Source organism: Lactuca virosa, chromosome 4 (genome assembly GCF_052849685.1).
Source record: "Lactuca virosa cultivar CGN04683 chromosome 4, Lactuca_virosa_CGN04683_v6, whole genome shotgun sequence".
Classification (NCBI taxonomy): Eukaryota; Viridiplantae; Streptophyta; class Magnoliopsida; order Asterales; family Asteraceae; genus Lactuca; species Lactuca virosa.
In genome coordinates this window covers 6,770,066-6,778,071 of record NC_136429.1, presented here as the reverse complement: position 1 = coordinate 6,778,071, position 8,006 = coordinate 6,770,066, and positions in this window count along the sequence as shown.

Genomic DNA, 8,006 nt, shown 5'->3' with positions numbered 1-8,006 from the left:
ACAGTTCAGATCTGAAAAACGAAGTTTAAATATTTCATACAACATAGATCTCAAAGTATAAAATATATATCTACAGTTTAGATCTGAAAAGTTTAGATCTGAAGTGAGAAAGTTTAGATCTGAAGGAAAAAGTTCAGATCTGAAAGAAAAAGTTTAGATCTGAAAGAAAAGTATAGATATGAAAAGAAAGAGGTTTAGATCTTTCATCCAGCATAGATCTTAGGAAAACATATAATATATACACATAGCACGTAAATTATATAAAATACGTCATATATATGTGTAAGATGAAAGTGACTATACACTCACCTGATAAGGTGGTGATTCGGACAGCGGTTCGCTTATTAAAATAATCTCTTTTGATGAAACCGGGAGGTTAGCTTGAAAACCAGGCTCTGCGGGGGCAGAGTTTCTAAACCGAAAAACTCTTTTTCTCGAAGCCTTCGGGAGCTCCAGGGCTTTCTTTTAGTGCTAGGGAGGTTCCCTAGGCTTCGTAGTGGTTTAGGGTGGATATAAAGAGAGAGAGTAGAGAGAGAAAGAATGAGGGAAAGGTGTGAGAAATCCGGCAAGCCTCGCATGCTATTTATAGGAGGGTCTGACCTCGCTGCGCAGGTCACTCCTCGGAGCTACGCACTGCGTTCCGGATGCACAGGGCGCTCCCTTCGTATACGCTGCGTTCTTATGAACGGGTGTCCGAGACCTGCTGGAGCTATGTGGCCAATCCGAGACCATGAGATGCGAACGCGAGGCGTAGGGCTCCATTGCGCAGGGCGTTCCTTCGCAGTCTCACAAATCACCCCGTCGACTTCTAAAATTCACAACTTTCACATACGAGCTCCGTTTTAGACGTTCTTTATATCCGCGCGTAGGTGAGACTATAATCTACAACTTTCGTTTAGACTTCGTTGGCTAATTTTGAATTTATTTTTAAATTTATATTTTTAACAGGCCGGGACAGGAAAAGTCTGTTAAAAATTCATAACTTCTTCATACGACGTCCGTTTTTGTCTGTCTTTTTACCGTTGAACTGTAGGGTTTTGGTATACTACAACATCCTATGGTGCACATACAACCCTAAATGCTCTGGATCTATATTTTCACTAATTAGACATGCAATATTGTTTCCAAAGCATTAAGCCTACAACTAGCATGGAAATGACATAATCAACATAGAATGGAGTTATAGAATTACCTCTTTGTTGTAGCTTGTAGAACTTATTGAGTTTGGCCTTTAAGAACTTAATGCCCCAAGTGTTGCACTTCAAATGGAATCACAACACACCTAGAACAAAGGAGATTTTTGAGAGAGTATTTCTTGCACCAAATCGACTCATGGATCTCCAAGAACACTAGTGTATGTAGTAGCCAATTTTGGATGCTAAGGGGCTTCTTATATAGTGTGGCAAGATTAGGGTTACACCATGTAAACCCTAATGTACATGAATTTCCACATTCCTTAGGCTCCCTGGGTTTAAACCCCCATGGATCATCCATGGGTTGTAACATTGGTTTAGCCCAACCTAAAGAATCATGGATCATTGGCCCACACCATAAGAATGAATGATTTACCAAATCAATCACCATATATTTAATTAGTCTCTTTTGATCACAAAATTAATACCAAATTAATTCTTGATCAATACTAATTAAATAATATGATTTCATATTAATATATTAGAACTTATAATATATTAACAAATCATAAATAACCTCTTCTCAAACATCTATCCTATCAAATTGTCCTGGTGATATGCAACCCAAATGGACCATGCTACTCTCGGGTCAAGTACATACCAATTATAGTTATGGGCTTAGACACCTAATCCAACAGTCTCCCACTTGGATAAGTCTAATAACTATTATTGCAAGTATGACTCCAAAACCCGACTAGCAATTGTATCTCTTAAAAGCCGCTGTCGAACTTTGACCTAGTCAATGACGCGTCCATTAGATAAGGGATCATATATTCCTCCATTCTAGATATCATATGGACTGAGACATGGATTTTAATCATTCTCTATGTCCATCTGTTGTTTCCCGATTTCTGATTTATGACGACTAACTAATTGAACAAATCAAATCAGTCCAGGCTTGGCCAAGCACTTAGGGGTGTCATCACTAAATCATCGAGGGGCCCACAAATATCGTTTTTATCCACATGGGGTAAAAGAAACGGATAAACTTCAACCCAAATGCTTGCTTGTACTTACTCATCAAATCACACACAACAATATGTTTTATAACATTAAGTTACTGGTGCGTTTACATATGTCAATGTGCAACCGACTTGTAACTACAAATCACATGTCTCCGTTTCAAGAATATAAGATATTATCGTCTCACAATCACTTGTGATAAAATCCATGAAGTGATTCAGATGAGCGTGGGTTTAATCCAATACTCGAATCTTATTCCAGGAGTACTCATGAACACTGAAGCTATGTCTAAAACACCTAGACAAACTACAGACCCATTCATGACAGTCTTGCCTCAATACCTACTTCCAAAGTATGATCAAATGTGGATGGTTTGAGTAACCTAGTTATTCGGGAAGTTAAAACATGCAAAGTGAAACACAAGAATAATACTAATCCTATATGGCCCCAAAACTTTTGAGTGTCATATTGATTACTCATTATTCATTGTATAATGTTTTGATTTATCAACTTAATACTTGGATTAAAACAATAGCTATGCCACGCTCCAAGCATGCACATTATGTTTGTCTATGGTCCCGTCTTTGTGAAATAGATCAATTGAAAACATTTCAATGATGTCGATTTCACAATTCCAAATCTTTATTGCAAGTGTAAGAATTATAAATTCTTGTCACTGCTAGGAAGTGTTAGATTCTAAACTATCATGCAATGATTCTTCTGTAATGTCTAGGTACCAAAAGTCACAGAGACTTGACCAACAATATTACAAAATATTCCTTTGGAGATTGTTACAAGACAATTCCATAGAAATGAAGTCTCAAATTCAAAGTACATTCCTTTGAACATCCTTCTTGCATAAAAGTTTCTAACTTTCTCATCTATTCTTCAACTCCCAATATGGAAACATTCCATATTTGCCATACGACAACTCATTATTAATAGAATCCTGTCTATTCATAATAATGTCAATATGGTCCATCCATTACTATACTTCCAACTGTCCTTAAGCGACCAATCCTTTGGCGAACCTTAGATTGTCGTTAACAATGTCTAACCACTTCAGTCATATTCGGTTCTATTCATTTTTCCCTCTTTAATGCCCTAGGTATTTGGAAAATTAGAACACGATAATATTATAGCATATGCAATCGATCCTATACCCGAAGCATATGGGACACGATTCATAATGTCTAACATAAAGACATGATACTTGATCAGTCTTTTGCTATAATATTTCTATTTGCCATGTTCTCATAATTTTGATTATGAAGAGGGATGCCGTAATCATAATCAAATTTTGAGAACGCAATTAACATTTCCATATATAGAATTTCCTTATGTTGAACCATTCCAACATAACATTCATATATATATGACTAAATTTGATTAAAACTCAATCTAAGCTTTTTAGATTTTGAAATGAAGTATAAATTCCTCTCCCTTAAGTATATCAAAACAACTTTTCAAATCCATAACTTTGCGAATTGAAACTTTTGTTTTCTATAATTAACATTGCTAACTTGCAACACTTACCATAATAATTATGCTCCCACTAGCATAATAATTATTATCTTACTAGCATAACACTTATGCTCCCACTAGCTTTGACATGTACCCAGAAATCAGCTGGACTTCTAGAAATCAATACTTATTGACTTTCATTACCAAAGTTCAGATTTCTGATATGAGATGCTTCGATAAGACTTTATCTAGGCTTCTCAAACTCATACACCTTTCCATAGATATCCCACATGTGTGTCTTAACAATTTTTAGAACTTACAGCAATAAGTCTCAAATGTTTAGACCTTTGCCATTTCTCACAATTCGAACTATGAAGAGGGATGCCGTAATCATAATTAAATTTAAGAATGCAAATATCACAAATGCTATCTCCTTAAAATCTACTTAGTGAAAGAGTTTCCTCACAATCATTTTCGTGAATTGGAGAGAAACCTTATGACACTTAGATTTTATGGTGTATGTGTTCCTATCCATGTGAATTTGTCATAACCATAATCACAAGATAAGGTTAGTGACAAATCCAAACTCATATGGACCGAACTTGTTCAATCTTAATTTCTTGCCACCTAGAAGCATAAGGGACTGTCATTGCTTGCAGGTTGTTATGCAAACAACTGAGAACTCATAGAAGTCACATGCATAGTCAACCAACTGGAATGGCACATAAACAAGAATATGTCAACACGATAGGTTACAAACCTCATAGCGTGTGCTAGTGTTTAACAGTAGGTTTACCCTTGATTAGTTCTTGAAACTTTCAAGATCTTTAAGACTCCCACTGACCTCTTGACATATAAGATTCACTTTGTCAAGGAACATTACTTGAAAAACAGATATTCAAGAGTTAGTGCAGATTCTAATCAAGACTAACACTTCACACAATCAGCGTTAGTTGGTCTTTGTCTTATCCAAGACATCACAACTTACCAATTTCAAATGTACAAGAGTAAGAAACATGTTACTCTACATTTGACAAGTGTTATAAACCTTCTTAATTTAGTGTCACTCAAGGCACTAGCTTGGAGTATGACTCTAAGACTTGTTTTTAGAACGAAGTATGACTCATCTTCTAGATTTAACCATTTCAACAATTCACGATTCCTCTTCTCAGCCATAGAAATGCACTAAGATGTCCTTAGAGGATCAATTGTGATATGGTTTTCCATAATCATTAAGATGATAATAAAACACGATACTAAAGTACTCTCCCATCTTTTCAGATTGGAAAAACTTTTATCTTTCTGCCTAATTTGATTCTTCTCATTCGTTCTGCCACACATTGAAACTTTTCCAATGTTCAGAATTATACTTAAACTTGTAAGCATAACCATATTTACTAAACTTTAATTTACCAAAGATGAAAATTCTCATTCGTCACACAATAAAAGTTGCATGATTCCAAGTTTCTATCCAACTGAAACTTGAGTGATGAGAATCCTTCCTTATTTGGTAAATTACGACACTACCACAAACGAAAGAATCAAATTCATATTGCTAACATAGAAACATACAAGCATCAATTTTCACAAATGCCATTGCAAGGAGATATAATAAAATAAAAAACAAAATTTTATTTATTTATAAAACGCGGAAAACATTTCCTTACAATGCAATTACAAGTGAAAACTATGTTTCTAAATATTCCTAAGCAATCTATCATAACTCTTAAGCAGCAGTTCAAGAATCTGATCACTGAACCATGCGATTGAAATCCATCTTCGCGATCAGACTCAACCTACTCTTCTTTTAAGCTTCCTTTGATTCTACAAAACATCAGAATGTAATTGCATTATATCATGTATTAAGAATCTCCAAATAGGAACTTAATAGAGTTAGACAGTGGACTTTACCTGAAGTAGAACCATACAATCTGACTAAAGTTCTTAGGTAGTCAGGGCAGCTTCGATTCCAATGTCCCTTCTCTTGGCAACAGAAACATATGGACTCTTTGGGAATGGTACACGGGACTATCTCAGACTTAGACTTTCACTTTCCCTTTGAAAGAGAAATCTTTTCTAGACTTCCAATGTTTCCAATGTCCATGGAAGTTTTGGGAGTAGATCTTCCAATCAAATTTGCTTTACCAGTGCACCAAATCATTGTTGATTCAACAGCAACAAGCAAATATGTAAGATCGATAAGGGTCATGTCGTGGTCTCCCATATAGTAGTCCATAAAAAACCCGCTATATGACTTAGGAAGTGGTTGATGAACCCAATCAATAGCCAACTTCCTCGAGACTTCGACACCCAACTCTCCCAGCTTGTCAATATGTAACTTCACCTCCAAGACGTGAGCACATACAGACTTTCCTTCCTGCCAATGGGGCTTTGAGTGACCTTGAACTTGTGGGTTAGGGAGAATAATTGGAAGAGGTGGAGGAAGTGAAGTTCCACTACAGCACGAAAAAGGGATTAATCTTTCACCTTGATCGCCTTGTGGAAAATCATCTTTATAAAGAAAGTTTTTTCAAAAGATTCGGGAAGACCATAGTTGTCTGAACTAGACATCTATAGTGGGAGAAATTCAAGTTTAGTTGATTTTAGTCCTTAATATAACACCCAACATGAAATATTAAAGCTAGGACCCAACACAATATTTTACAACTCGGAAGACGGATGCCGTAATCCAAATTGCAAAATATTTGAAGGTAGGTAAATGACGATTTACCAATTTCCACCATAAAAAACGAAATTGATCATTAGGTTTTAAATGGATTGAAACTCCTAAATCCTTTGAGATTCATTGAACAATTCAATGGCATGTTTAAATCTCGATTGTGCCCTTCAAGTTTGTGACTGGGATGCCGAGGATCACAAACAATGTGTGAATAACCATGCAAATTAGCCTGGTACACCCAATGTTACAACCACCTAATCAATGTGCCGGTTAACCACACACGCTCCATTGATCTATGACTAACATCAAGCTACCCTTTGCCACACACTGTCAGTCCCATATTAGTGTGCCGGTTAACCATACGCACTCCACTAACGACTTAACAAGGTGCAAAGTGCAATTTCATGGGTTAGCACCAAATTCACATTTTCCTAAGTAACTAAGATTGGGAATTTATAAGTGTTTAGTTACTTAGTATTTCATTATACTTTTAATGAGAATTTAAATGTCTTGTCAAACCCGTTCGGCTAACGACCCTCCACCAGTCAAGGAAGCGGTAGGTGAGAGTAGACACCCATTAAACTGCCATTTTATAGGCAGTAACCTTATACCCCCTTATAGACCGGCTTCGTGAATGAGGCCTACTAACGGTAAGACTGACTTTACATATATATATATATATATATATATATTAAACCTATGATATTATAATAGTATAAGGGTTGAATTTTAAACTTTTAAAATTCTAGGGTTTGGAATTAAATGTTTCAAAGTAAGACTTTGCATTTACAAATTCCAAAACTTGAGGGCAAGTTTTGAACTATTCAAAAACTTTTGGAATCCATAACTTATGAGTTTAATATGGGTTTTAATGAAAAGACTCTTAAAAATCCATAACTTGAGGACAAGTTATGGAGTTCATAAAACATTTATGAAAAGGACTCTTCATGTTCCATAACTTGAGGACAAGTTATGGATGACATAAAACCATTTAAGATGACATTTAAAAATGAGACTCTTCACTTTCCATAACTTGAGGACAAGTTATGGAATTCATCAAAAAACATTTAGATCAACTATTGTAACTTACAAAATCAAACAATTTGTGTATGATCTAAATTAAACTCATAAGAACAAGACAATTCATATCAAACAAATTTCATGAAATTAGCCTAATCATATAAACTAATACAAAACATGAAACTTTGACAATTATCTTTGAAATTGGATAAGCATAATCATTACCACATCAAAAATAGGTTTATTTGATCAAAAACAGTTTAGGGTAATGATCCTAGTCCAATTCCAGCCTTAGAACTCTCTGCATTCTGGAGCACCAACTCGTCGAGTGCATGAACTGACTCGGCGAGTTGGTCACCTTTGTGAAGGGACTCGGCGAGTTCCCCAGTGGTCTCGGCGAGTCCACTGTCCAGAAAGCAGAAAATCGATTTTTTTTAGCTTTTGAAAGCAAGTAGCATCAAGTATATTGGAAAACAACCCTTGGCTCTGATACCACTGTAGGGTTTTGGTATACTACAACATCCTATGGTGCACATACAACCCTAAATGCTTTGGATCTATGTTTTCACTAATTATACATGCAATATTGTTTCTAAAGCATTAAGCCTACAACTAGCATGGAAATGACATAATCAACATAGAATGGAGTTATAGAATTACCTCTTTGTTGTAGCTTGTAGAACTTC